Source organism: Haemaphysalis longicornis, unplaced genomic scaffold (genome assembly GCF_048455015.1).
Source record: "Haemaphysalis longicornis isolate Haplotype H1 unplaced genomic scaffold, Haemaphysalis longicornis Haplotype H1 scaffold_1, whole genome shotgun sequence".
In the NCBI taxonomy this organism is placed as follows: domain Eukaryota; kingdom Metazoa; phylum Arthropoda; class Arachnida; order Ixodida; family Ixodidae; genus Haemaphysalis; species Haemaphysalis longicornis.
This window is the reverse complement of record NW_027526203.1, coordinates 243,078,933-243,094,765: the sequence shown is the minus strand read 5'-3', so window position 1 is coordinate 243,094,765 and position 15,833 is coordinate 243,078,933. Positions and strand designations below refer to the sequence as shown.

At 46.0% G+C, this 15,833-nt stretch overlaps 1 long non-coding RNA gene across 1 annotated transcript; it reads right to left on the bottom strand.

Moving 5' to 3' along the window:
* Positions 1 to 1,044: 1,044 nt before the first annotated feature.
* LOC144143421 (uncharacterized) lies at positions 1,045 to 6,460 on the bottom strand. Its single transcript, XR_013317087.1, has 4 exons — positions 6,324 to 6,460; positions 3,445 to 3,550; positions 1,202 to 1,280; positions 1,045 to 1,113 (listed from the first exon to the last, which is right to left on the bottom strand). It is a non-coding gene; the product is annotated as an uncharacterized LOC144143421 (long non-coding RNA).
* Between the last annotated feature and the right edge of the window lie 9,373 nt (positions 6,461 to 15,833).

Here is a 15,833-nt window from a genome sequence, read left to right as displayed (position 1 = left end):
AAACACTTCAAGGGCATCGTCATCATCGTCGTCGTCGTCGTTCTTAGAGCACGTGGATAAAGTTGGCTTTGTCGCAAGGTGTTTAGGCGTACGCCACCACCGACGGCGCAAGTCAGCCGATACAAACTTCGCTTGAAAAAACGCAGTGTCTAGAGCGCCGTCCGACGGCACTCCAGCTCAGCGCTACAGCCATGGCTAGAGTGCCGTCCGACGACATTCGAATTTTTAAGACTAGGCTGACACAGGCATAGCGTCTGCCGTTGGGGTATAGAGGGTCAGTCTTAGCTTCCTGACAATAAGGACGGCGGTTGAAGCCCGGCTCTTGCCTCCTTCATTTTTTTCTTTTAAGTTTTAATTATAACAGTCATGGCTTACATTAGTTTTCGGTGTTTAAAATGATTTCTTTTTCTGTTCGTGAGGTTAAGTTGGTTTAGCTTACGTTACGTTATGTTAATGGGGGGCGAAGTAGTGCCAGACGCGGCATTTTATCATCGAAACGCCGGTGGACGTCGCTTTACTGGAGTGCTTGCAGTACATTCGGACGGCACTCTAGGCAAACCCTATTGAAAATGTGGAGTTGATGGAATCCATCAAAAATCAACATGGTGGATTATGGTAATGGAATTAATGATGGCATGATGGCAGATGACTGCATGCTGGCAGGGTGATGGATGATGGCAGATGACTGCATGCTGGCAGGGTGATGGATGACGGCATGCGTCGGTAGCTGATGGCAATGGTAGCGTCGATGCTGGCAGCTCGGGTGACAGTATGACGGCAGATATGCGAAATTGCAAAAAATGATGACGACATGAAAAGGAAAGATGCTATGCAATGCTAATTAAAAACTGGTTTCATTTCTTGCGAATAAATTTATAAAATAAGATTTGCAGCAAATAAGTAAGCTTGCATATGCGTTTTGCTCTGTCCATTCATGTCGTGATCATTTTTCTGCTATCCTGCTACAATGATCTGAAAACTTAACCATTTTATGAGAGCTTAGATGTGTGTGCTGGGGTGCTTAAAATATTACACAAAACAAACTTGGTTTTAACGTTGAATATATTATCATTAAATATCAAATACGGTGACTATCTTCGAACAGGTGGGCAGCTGAAAAGAAAAAAAAAACTGAGTTACACACTAAAGCTTATACAATCCAGATCAACTCAAAACAAATGTATATTCACATTTCACATACCTCCTTAAACATTCTGAGATGGTCACTCCGATGTGGTCCCTTGCTTCTGCCCTTCCTCTTTGCCATAAAAATAGAAAGCCTGCAGAAAAAGAACATTTTCAACAAATTAAGTGGAAACCATCCTGCTAGGACTCCCTTCAGGTCATGGAAGGGTGCTCTTGACCGGCACTGCTCTAAAAGGCATCGCATGGTGGCAATGCCTTTCCCGGGAAAGGATTTTAGTAAGATGCAAGCATGCATGCATGCAACCGAGAATTTCAAGAGAACATGCGTTAGCAGCAGGTGGGAAAGAAGCAAAACACCCTCGTCTAGAAGAATTCTATGCTCAAAGCGCAGCCAGCGAATACCAGGCGCAAAAAAATGTAGCTTCAGGCGAGTGTGTTGAAGGTTAGGAACACGTTAAATTGAAAAGTGAAGAAGGCCAGATGACATTAACCTGGTTGGATGCATTGAAGCGACGAAAAGAAACGCACACAGTCTTGAGATGAAAGTGCAGACTAAACGAACGCTTGCAAAAACTTCAGCAAACTTGTGATGAATTTAGAGAAAGTACAATACTATGAGGACAACCGAGCTGTGCAAGCACTAAAGACCCTTTCGGAAGCCTCACAAGAAGGAGAACGGGTGTGCCAAATTTGCCATGGAACAGATTATCAATAGTGATAAGGCGCGCTAACTAGACAGGAACCCACGTTGCGGCAAAGTGTTGTGGAAGGCGACTTCTTGTAAAGGATACGAGCATGTGAGGGGCAAAAAACTGCTGAAGCTGCCGTGTCAAAGCACACTAAAAATCTTGTCGGACCTTCTGCAAGAGACTCGAGTAATAAACCTAATAAAGGAACGGCTTCAAGTGGAGGGACAAAGCTTGCGGTCACTAAAAGAACCATACTGCAGCCTGATTACTGACGAAATGTCAATACAGGAAAAAGTAATTTATGGCTGCCAAGTCGACATATTTTCGGCCTTGATATAAGCTGTGAACCTTGAACCGGTGGTGCCACTGAATTAGTCTGCAGGCTCCTTTGGTTTGTCCTGCGGGGGCTTTCCACGGCTGACGTTATCCCCTTAGGGTATTTTTTTACCGGGAACAGGAAGCATGACCGGCTCCGTAACCTGAATTTTAGTGTGCTCAACTGTGTAAGAGGTAGGGTTCTTCATTATCCGTATTGTCACAGACAGCCACCAGACAAACAGCGCCATGTTCCTAGGCATGTCGGTTGACAACACACTACAACATCAGCATGTTTTGCTACATCCAGCGCGGCAAAATGACCCATCGTTCCTTTTATTTGACCAAACCACCTCATTAAGAACCTTAGAACAAATTTTCTAGAGAGAGAGAGGGGGATGTTTGATGGAATGCAGAAAGTTAGGGACTGTTTTGTACTCAAGGCCCTCTTTAAGATCCAATAAAAGTTGTCACTTGTGAACCCAGTTTGGCTCCTAAGCTGATCACACATTGAGCCGAACCTGGAAAAAATTAAGCTGTCCCACGCCACTTTGATATTTTCGCCTGTCGTCATCAGCAGCCCCAAGTTCCTTCAGAAAAAGCCCAAAGGTCACGAATACGCAACAGAATCGAAAATTCCAGTAAAACAAGCTGAATAGTGCAATCCCATATTAAGGACCATGCATCTACTCCATGTAAATATGTGATTGCAGCCTGTTCAGCAAGGTGTCTCAAGTGAAGCATGAAGCGCAATAACACAACAGCCCAACCAAGAACTGTAGCGCGGATGGCTGATTGTGTGGCCACTTTCCGAATTGACGCCACCGCATCACCGATAGCGTGCACCACAGGCGACGCGGCGGAGGAAAAGAGAGCTATCGTTCTCACAGGCGGAGAGGAGCATTCGGTGGGCTGCACGAAAAGGGGGATATCAAGCCGCTGTGTCACTTCTAAATGTTGCATCATGTGCATCCTAGTTCTCTTTTTTACTAAGAACTCCCACCTTCGTGCTTGTGTTTCAGCAGTCCAATGTACAATGGCAGCAAAGGTTCATGTTAAACAATACATAAAGACGTTAAATACAATACATCCAAATTCACTGATTCCAAACTCGGAGAGCAATGAATTGCTGAAAAGAAGATGCCGACCAGCATATATATACAGTGCTATTGGAAGACCAAAGCACTGCACTCTCGGTCAAATTAGGCAAGTTCTGGTAACTGAATTTCACAGTGCACGTCATAGCATTGCACTACAATTGTATAGAACTAGGTGCTCACCAATTGTAACCAACCTGAAAAACAGCCAGTGACATCTGATGAGAGGTCCATCCAGATAGGTCCATCCACCAAGTAGGGCATGCCAGCTGATCTCCACTGCAAGGTGTAACAGTCAGTAGCCTGCAAAATAGAAGTGAGTGGCAAACAACAAGCAAGTTGCGTTAGCCTTAATCCTTCAAAGTTCTAAATGCGATATTAAGGTGTCGAGCAAGGTGTTCTTCACACTCCAAGCGAAAATATGAGAACGTTAAAATACCACATTACCTGGATGTAAGGATGGCCGAAGTGACTATCACAGCATAGTGACAATGTCAACGATCAAGCTTCTAACTCAATTCTCTCTTTGGAAGTAGATGCCGTTCATTATGACCAGTTCATGTATGCGTAAAAAGGTGCCGAGATGAGCTCTCTCATTGCTATAAGGCAAATTGCTTCCACGATTCTGTGACAAAGCGCAGATCTAAATGATGATAACGTTGCCTTAACAATTAGGGAGTGCCTAGCGTTCCGTCCAGCCGGAATGCTAAAAACTGCTAAAGTTCCGTCCAGACTGAACGCCAAATCAAAACCAGCCAATTAGCCGCCATTTCTCATTCTGGGATTTGGTGTAGTGGTTCCGCGGCTGACTACGAACGTTGTAGGCCCTGGTTCGATTCTCGCACCATTTTTGTGTGTGTGTGTGTGTGGCCGTGGTTAGCGTTTTGTAATAGCAAAACTTCCCGCCCGCTTTACAATTCACGCGATGAGAGCAGTAGGTCTTGGTTTTTTACTCAAGCGGCCGAGCCGCTCCCGCTCACTGGAGCCAAGGCCGACGTAGCCATCGCCAGTTACACCCAATCTCCTCTAATTATTACCAGTGATTAATAATTAACAGTGACTCTGGCTAGTCAGTGAGCGGAAGCGGTTTGGCCGGTTAGGTAAAAATCAAGACCGACTGCTCTCGCTGAAATATTGTGAAGCGGGCGTCGGGTGGCGACTTGGAGATCTGTCCAGATTGAGCTAGAGTTAGTCCGATCATCTGTAATTATTTATAATGATTAATAACTATCAGTGATTCTGGCTAGTCAGTGAGCGGTAGCTGTTTTGCTGGATGGGTAAAAATCAAGAAAGACTGCTCTCAACGCGAGTTGTGTCTCCTCCGGACGGAACTTTAGTGACAGATGCGTTCCGTCTAGACGGAACGCTATACACAGCCTAGCAATTCTGCCAAAGGAGGCTGGAAAGGCTGTGATGAACTGCTGAACAACAATACAAGTGAAGCAATTTTTTTTGTTTCTAAAGTCTCTTCTAGGTGATTGCAGCTTAAACCAGGTTCAATTCTTCTTCCCACGCAGTGCTAGCTTGAAGCCCACATGATGTGTCAGTGCATGTTTTCAGCTGGTACCGTCAATATCATGGCAACAATTTTTTTCCTTCAAAACATGAATCTAATTAGTCCTTAATAATGGCCGCGATGTCTTAGGGAAGCATAGGGAACCAGATTTAAGGTTGTGCTCACATTGACATCAAACGCATTGAAACGATTTTCAAAAATGATACACATTGGTATAGGCCGCAAAATTTGAAACATGACAATAATGCATTACTGCCAATAATGACAATAGCCAGTGCTTAAAAAATTATTGCGATGAGAAAGAGGTTATCCTCTTCTGAAAAATTAAGAAAAAACTTTCAGTGTGATCTAACCATCTAGAAAAGGCTGTTCTCCCATCTATTCTCTAGCGGCATATTTTCTAGAACTATATTTATTTACATCAAGTCGTGTTTTTAACAGAGTGTATTATTTGCTGTGCAATTATGTACACAAGCTACTAGAAAGAGACCTTCGGCCTTAACCAGTCCAGAGGAGACCCACTTTTTTTTTTTTTTTGAAGCATTTGCTCTTGTGCGGGGTGCACTCATCCAGAGAATGAGAGCCCAATACAAAATTTAACTGAGCAACACGCGTGGCCGCGAATTATTCGGAGACAGTAGTGAATGTTGCAGTGCTTAAACGCTCCCCAAGTGCGGCCAGCATTGCTTATACCTCTGCACCAGACGCACGATACGCATGTAGTTTCGACGTGGTAGCAAATTCGGGTTGAATGAACGTTTTTGGTGCTACTGATGCACATGCACAAACATATATGCGATTATCGAACGATTGGAACACTCAAACATTCACTGCACATGCGGGGCTTGCGAGTGTGACGCCAATTTCAGCCATCGTACCCTCAATCTGAACGCAGAGAGCCTTGTTTGTACCAGTGCACTTTTCTGAGTGACCGCTTTGAAAAATGACAATCCCTGCAGTGTAGTGTAGACTGCTATGTGCCTCGGCTAAAAGTTACCTAAAGCGTACCACTCCAGTCCAGGTACGAAAAATGATGCGAAGAACAATTTGCAATTCCTTAAAAAGAAATACCCACCAAAAAAAAAAAAAAAAAAAACTTGCGAACTCAACCTGGAGCGGTCGACCGCGCGTATTGGCGATCGGTTGTTGCGAGCACCAAACCGTTTAGCCAACGTAGCAGTATGGTCCTACTTCGCTCAACAAAAAGCCTACAAACGGCACAAACAATAGGGCTCTTCGATTTACAGACTCGAATTCACCGCGGATATTCCGCCGGAGTCCGATGATTCCCCGAAGCCATAAGGATACACAAGAAAATCGAATGCCTGACTGCTTTCAGGGAATCGGCGGTGAGTCCGGGACTGTAAATCGAACAGCCCTACTGTTTCTAGTCCCGCACGCAATATCCGCGGTCGAAAGGCAGATCTACGTAACCCTCAAAATCAGTCGCTGTCAAAAAACATTAGGGCTAACCGACGACGCAAACGTCTAACACGGAACGGAAGAGCCCTGCCCTGTTAAATACACAAGTAAAGTGCCAAAAGTTGACTAGTCACTTACCTTAAATCACAGGCGACATATCTTCGTCGAAACAATAATCCGCTGTCTTCAAAACAACCACAACAAAGCCACTCGACAAGCGCGTACAACTCCGCCGTCTCGGCGGCCAGGAAGAAAGGAATGCGGCGGCGTGATGGCGTGGCGATGTTGCTGGATGGAGCAGTGGAGTACTGAGGCCGGGGTTTCGGTTTCGGCTGTGCCTTGGTGTTTTCGTAACGCAGTTCATACACGGCGAGAAGTGAACAAAATGCGTCGAAACAAATTCTGGCTTCAACATAGACACATAAAGCAATGTAAATAGAAAGATAAGGTTGCCATACCCAGCAAAAAGTTGAGTTTGTTGGGCTATCCTGTATATGAGCGATTGAGTTGTGGAATAAACCTCCGACATCACTTTGGGGGAAATCACTTTTGGTTAAAAACTACCAAGAACAGGCACATTTTTCGTTTAAAAAAAAATTATATCGTGCTGTTAGCAAAAAAAAAAAAAAAAAGAAACAGACCACCGGAGGATCGAACCACCAACTTTGCAACAAAAAACGAGCGCGTTACCACTGCACCACCGCTACAATCGGAAATCAAACCCGAACAAGTGCCATTTAGTTGGTTTGTCAATCTAAATCGCCCATGAACGCATAAATATTGTGAGTTATGTTTACTGCTTCTCGTATATAACCCATTCCGGCAGTCATACCGCTTCTTGGGCACGCACCAGTCTCCGAAACGAGGCTGACCTTGAGAAGTGTAGCCAGCTATCTCAACCTAAAAGAGATATCGCACATCCCCGTTCTCCCCGACGAAAGCCAACGTAGCTATGAGTGAAATGACATAGAGGGAAATGGCATGCGCGCCCGGAATTAAAATTATGTTGTGTAATAATACCGTGCTTAGATCTGTCTCAAGGCAGCTGATTACAACTAAGGAGGATCGGCGAAGCGCTAGACCCGTAGTCTGCCGCGTACAATTTAAGCCATGCCACGGACGGTTCTGTCCGTGGGCTCAGCGCAGCGAAAATGAACACGTACGGTTTGACGGTTTGACCCTGTCGCAGCGAAAAAAAGCTGCCCATGTTTTCAACGTAAGTGTCCGCACTGCCATCCTTACACCAAAAACGGCGAATAAAGGGCATACAGTTTCATACCAGCCCTCCAAGTTCTGGCTTAAAAACAAGAAGCGCTAATCAAAGTAGCTTTTCTCTAATATGCCAAGTTTTCAGCAGCACCTTATCAAAAATGCAGTTATTGTTTTTTCTTCTCGAAATTCCCAATGCCACCGCTATGTTTCTGTTATTATATCAGTCCTTCGCTATCGAATGAATTTTGGCTTGCTGCCAGCATTCGTTCGGAAAATGCCTTTCCATCATCAGTACAGCAGTCAAGCTTGCCGTCACGCGAACATTTGCCGTCATCGCGCAGCGTGCGTGCCAAGTTTTCGTCAACCTTTTCAAAAAGGCAGCTTTTGTAATTTTCTCGCAACGGTCAATGCCAAAGCTATGTTTCTGTTATTACAAGCGCTTCGCTCTCGTATAAGTTTTGGCTTTCTGCCGTCATTCATTCAGAAAATGCCTTTCCATCGTCAATTCAGCAGTCAAGCTTGCCGTCACGCAAACATCTGCCGCCATTGCGCCGCAAGCCTGCCAGCATGGAGGAAGGTGCTGGAAGGTGCTGGCAGGCATGCCATCATGCCTGCCAGCACCTTCCAGCGTCTCCTTCCAGCAGTTTCCATTACAGTTTCTTACGTACATCAAACTTTCCAAGGCGACCATCAAACGCAATCAACCTTTCCAGCAATGAATCTTGATGGTTGGTTGATGGAATTTTCAACAGGGAAGCTTCAAAAAAAGCTAAGAATGGGGCGCCGAGAATCCCCTTCGCACGCTCGCAACAGTCCGGAGATTACGTGGATTAGCTCTGTTTATCAACACTGGGAAGCTTTGGACATTCAGTAGAATGCTTCGATAAGCAGCTCGGCGTCGATAAGACGCCGAGCTGCTTAAGTTTGGCGTCTTGTCTTTTTTTTTTTTCATTTGCGACAGAATTCCCGTTGGCACAACATAACCTATTTACAGGTAGAGATGGGCACCCGTCCCTCGGAGGAAGGCAAGAAGGGAGCGGTAGTGGGATCCCCAGAGCCACCGTTGCAGGTCGGGGGGTCTTCCAGGATGGAGGCCTGTGCTTTCAGGTGTCGCTGGCTGAGTCCAGTGAAGAACACGCCATATTAAATGGTCCGCATCAGCTTCTTCGGCAGGAGCTGTACAGGAGGGGCAGGTGTCGTCAAACGGGGCATTGTAGCGTGGTGGCCACGCCCGGGTCACAGCAGGTGAAAGCGCCACTCCAACGCGAAGCCTGCGCAGCAAAACCTCTTCCCAACGAGCAAGTCTACTGGGGAGGTCCGTTCCACACGGGGGGACGAGGCCACGTGTGGCGCGACGCAGATCGTCGTTCCGTTGCAGAAAGTTTTCTATTGGACCAGTTGTTAACATTGGCAGCGGCCGAGGAATAGACCTAGGTTGACAAGCCCTATCCGCTGCAATGTGAGCGGGGAGCGTATTCCGCCGAACCCACAACAGCCGGAGAGGGCAGGGGTACGTGTCTAGCAGCGTGTGGATGTCCCTTGAAATAGTGCAATTGTTCGATACTCGGCGTAAATCCCGTATCGCCGCCGTAGAGTCGTATAATGATGCAGGATGGAACCCCAGGGGGCGCGCTGTAGGGCCGGCGTTAGTGCCTGTAGGCCATCCCGGATGGCTGTGAGCTCCGCCAGTAGAGACGGCAGGGTGCGGATGGCTTGGTAGAGGATGGCGTTTTATCTACTGTGATGCGGTGTCCCGTCTACCCTGACGCCTTTCGGCGTCTTGTCGGAAGGAAGAGGACTTCGTGCATTTAATCAAGCATTCAATTGCTGACACGCTGTGCTGCTCCACAATCGCATTGTACGACTTTTGTGCTTCACTTTCGTTAGTTCGAACTTTCAATAATTCGAACTGAGGTGCGGCCCTTGGAGTTCGAATGAACGAGCTTTTACGGTATTTGTTTCTAGTCATAAATATAGTTAGCTTTCCGTAGAGTTGCACACAATTAAGAATCCCCTCCTGCATTTGCAGCATTTGTACATGGGCTGCTACCGGAGGCGTGCGGTTTAGAAAATAACTGGAACTCTTGTTATCTCGGAACAATCCCGAAACAAAGCGTACGACGTTGTAGTGATGAAACGACTATATACGCATGGGAAGTTTTTATCTCAGTGGGTTTCAAGGGATAACTGTCAGTCACAGTGTTATAACGAATACCATTTGCTGCTGCGAAAGGCGTGTAATTAAGGAAAACGGTCCGCGCCGTCTCAACAGATGGCTCCAGCTGTGCGAACACGGCAAGATGGAACTGAATTCTACTTCGTGAGGAGTGTAATTTTGAAAATCCAGCTCCCCGTTTTACGTCTGTCAGGACAAAACGCTGAAATAGGTTTTTGGACATTTGTACGGGTAGCATTTGTAAATGAAAACGAATTGAATATATAAACAGGTTGAATAGTTATTGAGAAATGTGCCAAAACAAGTAATTTAACGCAAATTCTGATTCGCACCATGAAATGATTTTTAGGTGAAACCTTTGTAAAACAGCGGTGTGGGTTACCTATATCAACAAAAGCCCGTTCCATATCACAGCGGGTCTGCGATAAAATGAGAAATTTCTGAAAAAAAAAAGTCATCACGTTTTACTCTGTCAGGTGATTTAAAAGAAAATTAACTAGTTCTGAGCTCCTGCTCAATGACAGGGATGTACTACCACCGAAATGTCGAGCCTCTGGAACCAATAGTTTGGCTGCGCAATTGAGATCACCTGTTAGGCTTTTTCACCATGTTAGGAATGTAATGACGAAAATTCCTCCCTCTTTTTAATGTCCTGTCGGGAAAAACTGCTGATATTTGTTTGTTCCCATTTGCACGAGTAACATTTGTCAGAAAGAAATAATCCGATATATCAATCGATCGAACTTGTACTGGGAAATTTGTAGAACGACGTAGTATATTCCGAAATGCAGATTCCCACCATAGGGGTTCGTTAGGGCGAAACCCTGAAACTACTTTTAGAGATTTTTACGGGTTTATATGTGAGCAAAAACCACTTCGATTATTAGAGGGCGAGTGAGAGAATCACGAAACTGCGAAAACACAACTACACCTTTCCCTCCCTTAGGGACGGCATTTTTTACAAATCAAGGATTAGGTCCTTCTGCACCCTCCCCCCTCCCTACGCATTGCTAAGAATTCACTCCCAAAATTCCAAGTTTAGAGGTCTAGCAGTTTTGGCTAGGCTAATATGAATTAGTCACTTAGTCGGGAACTTCTCTTTATAGGTGTGGATTTGTACGTGTCTTGCTGAAGTTCGTACCCGCCGCGGTGGCTCAGTGGCTAAGGCGTTGCGCTGCTGAGCACGAGGTCGCGGATTTGATTCCCGGCCGCGGTGGTCGCTTTTCTGATGGAGGCGAGAAGCAAAAATGCCCGTGTGTACGAGATTTCGGCGCACGTTAAAGATACCCAGGTGGTCAAAATTAATCCGGAGCCCTCCACTACGGCGCGCCTCATCGCCTGCGTTGCGTCGGTGCGTTAAACCCTACAATCAATCAATCAATCAATCAATCAATCAATCAATCAATCAATCAATCAATCAATCAATCAATCAATCAATCAATCAATCAATCAATCAATCTTGCTGAAGTTCCTCCTCACATACTTCATATAAGACTCTTGCTATGCGACGGGAGAAGAGCAGATTTAGTATTGACTTAAAAGTTCAGAAACAGTAACATTAGTTTATGAGGTTTGTAAATGTCTTCCTAAAGTACTGCTGAACAGATTATCTCTTTAGATATGCGGTATATTGTTTCATATTTTATCGCCAGAGTGTATATGATACGTCTCCTAGCTGCCGTATTTATTGTGGAGAATCGGTACGTTAAATTGCTGATAAGTGTAATTTCGAGTCGGATTAGGCGGCCGGAAAAAATTCGATGCACAAAATGTAAAGTAAGTAATAAGTAGATATATTTCTCTCACTATGTAGGATAGTTTCGAATCTCGTGCCGTAGTAAAATGTGTTATGTTTAGGCTGAAAACGAGAGTTTACTAGCAGAATTTGAACTTCGTGGTAATACGCATTGGTTTTTTATACAGTATTATTATACGATTCGGGGAAAAAGAGATAGGTGAGGCCCAAGATTCTACACTGCGCGTCATGATGTTATGAAAAATGCTGCAGTAAATAACCATTAGTGTACTTAAAGGGGCCTTGAAGGCAAAATACAAGTTCGTTCATTTTGAAAGCACTAGCCTTTGTTGATTCACTGAGCTACATTGTAGCAGCAAAAAAATGTTTTTTTTTTAACGAAAGAACGCAAGAAATACCAAAAAACTCAAATTTTGCGCTAAAGTGACGTATTATGGATGGGAGGGAGGCGATAGATGCCAGCACTAAAACATAGCTATCAGTGTGTTAATTAAACGTTAGCATTCAAGTGGTACAAGCAAACGTAACTACATACAATCAAACGTAACTACAGGCCCCACTACAGACGCCCAGTCATGTTTCTTGGCGGCGCTTTTTGTCGGCGGCCGCCAATGGCGCAAAAAAGATTCTGTGACTTTATAGACGAATGACCCGAAAGTTACTGGGAATGGTCGCCACTGCTTAACTGTTTTTCTTAATCTGTCCGTTATTTGTTTGATGTCCGGGTTAAAAGTAATGTCGTTGTTATCGGGACAAAGCAGTCTTTTTTACTGAACCCAGCTTGATTTTTGTCTTCGTGGCCCGCTTTAATGGAAAGAAGCATCGAGCTTTCAGCAACACATGACAAGCTCGTGTTAGTTGGGTGCACACATGTCTCACGGGATGGTCATTGTTAAAAGCTGAGGTCAGGGTTACTCCAAGATATTTGTACTCATCGAGAAGTTCTAGGTATTGCGTCTGTCTGTAGGACATGCGGAGTCTGCTTTTTGTGGAGAATAGTAAATAACACAAATTTTGTTTTAGAAACGTTTCGAGTTGGTGGATTTCAAAAATACCCAAGAGACGGACCTCACACCCTGTATGCACACGTGAGCATATAATTCCCCTTGACCGCAACAAAAGCGACCATTGCGCATAGTTTGTGTGTCACAACTTTATGGTAGGCCTTTATATAAAGGAAAACTAGCCAGGGATCTCAAAGCAGCGCGATTGCAACTGCAGATGACGCCGGGGCGCTCGTAATAGCTCGTGATAGCGAACAAAAATGGCGGAAAAAAGCGGGGTTTCAGAGTTGAGCGCCGATTTGACTGGCCAGCTCCGGAAGTAACGACGAGGATTTCTTGGAGTGCCGGACGAATCCGACTCATCGGACTGGATTAAGCCAGATCATTCCGTCGCGCAGTTCCTTGATCCAAATCAACCAGCGATACATACTTATACGCTTCACATCTACCAGAGAAACACACAGTTTCCTCAGTGGGGCTTAAACTAAAGAAGAAAAAAAACCGGTTTGATAGGCTCAGCGGAATGTGCCATTACCCTGCGTGTAATCATGGCCTCAACTAGGGAGTCTTCGAAAGACTTCTACAAATGCGGGACCGCAGTGTCGTTGCCGTGGAAAGCGCAGTCATTTTTTTAGATGAGCTTTAGTTACGAGGAAGGAAGGAAGGAAGGAAGGAAGGAAGGAAGGAAGGAAGAAAGAGGGTTAGCGGGTTTGGACGCAGCCTCTTCATGGCGTACGTCGTGACGAGGGGAGAGCAGACAGGACAAACAATAACCACGTGTGGGAAGGAGTATGCATACGCCCAGAAAGGCACGCGAGAGTTTCAGACTGCTATTACGATGGCACCCCGCAAGAAAATGCCTGAAGAATAGTGTTTTATGCGCAGAGAAAGCAAGTAAATCTTTCCGCAATTTTTTTCACAACCGCTGAGAACCTGTACTCAAGAAAAAAAACTTATTGTCGATGACCAGCAGCCATGGCTTGCGCGACAGCTGAGCTCTCGGTCTCTGTAGACACAAGCTTGCGACATAACACCTGCATAAATTCTAGTGGTTTGACTACTTTGGCATCACTGCACAGCATCTAACGCTTTGAGTGCTCTCACTTGCTGCTGCGGCCAGTTTTTCCCGCGAAAAATCATGGAAATGCCCGCACAGAGCATCTGTCCATCACTAGGCAATCTTACATTACACAAAAATGCGCCGCCGTCTTTTCCGCTTCTGGAAAACAGAACAATACCGCGAATGCCCATGCTCGAATGTTAAAGTTTTGTGGTTATAGCTATTGGTGCGAAAATAGGTCGTTTTAGCGATTTCATTTGTCTACCTCTGCCATCCTCTCCCATTGACACCGAATGGGAAGGGAGCCTTTAAATTGGACACCACGCGACAGCGGCTACGACAGCTCCTGAACAGCGCCGATCCAAAACTGAGTTGCGTCCCCGATAAAGATCCCGCAACGTGTGCGGCATTGACGGCGGCGAGCAGGGCCGCATCGAGGACGGAAGAGGAGCAGCGATGCGGCGGCGGGGAGGCGCGGAAGTCAGCCGCGCGCTTGCGGCCCGCGCGTACGCACCTGCTATCGTCCGTTGCTACCGTGACCCCAGCGGGAAAGAGCTAAGGAGCGGGCGGCCAGTTACGTAACCTGCGGCAAGAGGCCTCGCCGCCCCTAGCGAGGGCGCTATCCCACACGATGCTCCCGCGTCGGAGGCCGATGGCCCGGAAAAAGTGGAATCGGGGGACGCTCCTCTTGGCGGAGTGCTGCGGTACGAGTTCAGCGAAAGAAAGAGGCTGAATATAAATAGAGGGAGAGGAAGGTCGGTCGGGTCCGAGACCCAACCCTTAGTATTCGTCGGCATCGATAGTTATCCCGACTTTCAGTGCGGACGGGAGGAAAAACGCGCCACCGCCCCGAACAAAGCCTTTCGTGACCCGCTGGAATGGGTCTGTTATGTTGGTGGTGTTGACGGTTTCTCTGCTGGAATGGGAGCGGTGTCAGTGATCGTATCCAGTTACGGCCATCCTCGAGAATCGGAGACGCTTTGCCGTTATCGCAACCGTGGCGGTTCAGCGAGTGCTGTACCTCGCGAAACGTCTGAAAAGTGAAAAATTGACGGGCAGTGAGCGGTTGCACTCGGAGCTTGCGTCACGGCTTATATCCATGATCGAGTGACAAAGTCTGCGGCACTGCCTCCGACAAAGCTCGAGATAATTTTTTTGTTTTCCGTAAATCAGTAAGTAGTGTTGGGCTCGGATAAATGCAAATTCATAGCAATAACTGCAATAGCGAATGACAGCTGGCTGGTTAAAAAGAAGAAGCGGTGACTTCTTCACCGCAGCCTTGCCCGCAGTTAATTATGTGATTAGTCCATTGGCAGCGAAGCCGCGACATCTGGTCAACCCTTAAATTTACCATCAGTGTTTTATCGAAGCATGAATTCTCATATATAGGCCGGGAAATTCACACTTGTATTCTATACGCCTTGGATGACACCTTCTATTCTATAGAATACCTGGTGTCATCCAATCATCAACTTGTTTGTCTGTGAATGGTAAGTACGAGAAGAGATGAATGTTCAGGGAAAAAAAAACTGTCATTACTTCATAACAATCGGAGCGGTGAGTATAAAAAGGCTTATGAATTCCCGATTCGTTCTTCGTCATTGAATGAACCTAGGCTGTACTTATTTATTGTACATGGCGTCTCGTTCCGCAATCGACCTATTCATTGATTTATTGTAGTACTTTTTATATGTATAATTATGTATTTCTAGCAAATACTTATGGCACTGGATGCGCCAGAAGGTTAAAGAATTTAATGAACTTAATTTTAATTTAAGAAAAATGTACAGGACATTTGCTAGATCTATTTGGGAGCGTCTCTAGCTGATGCCATGAAAAAACTGCCTCAGATATCAAGCATGCATTCCGTTGCACTAGTTAGACTCCTTCCCCCTCGGATGTAATCCCACACAAACACTTACACACGACCACGCTGGGAACTGACCGGGAATCTGCATGTCACGTAGGAATGTGTTTGCTGGCTTGCCTACTTTCTTACTTGCTGGCTTGCTCAGTGCGAAGGTTGCTTTTCGCATTTCATGTACTCGCCGACTTTGTCAGCAACAGGTCGACCGCTATATTTTTTGTTCGTGGTATACGCCTCGAGCGCGGCCTGTAGGGGCGCCACTGAAATCCCCCTAGCGGCCCGTTTCGAAAGCAGGCGCGGGAGTCCGCGCCCCGCTCCCCAGTGCCGCCGCTGCTTTTGCGGCACGTTCACGACTGAGATTTACCGTTTGTGGGCGTTTGAAATTCATGTTTGTGTGTAACAGTCACTCTGTTCGCAAATGGGGTGTGTTTACGAGAGTGTAAATGTTTCCGACGCGATCTTAGTGTGGTATTTTCGGTCTGTATACAAGCGCCGGGTGTGTGTCACAGGCCAGCCTCGCGGAACCGGCGTATGATGGAGCCGATTGCAGTTACACTGACCTGAATGTACTAG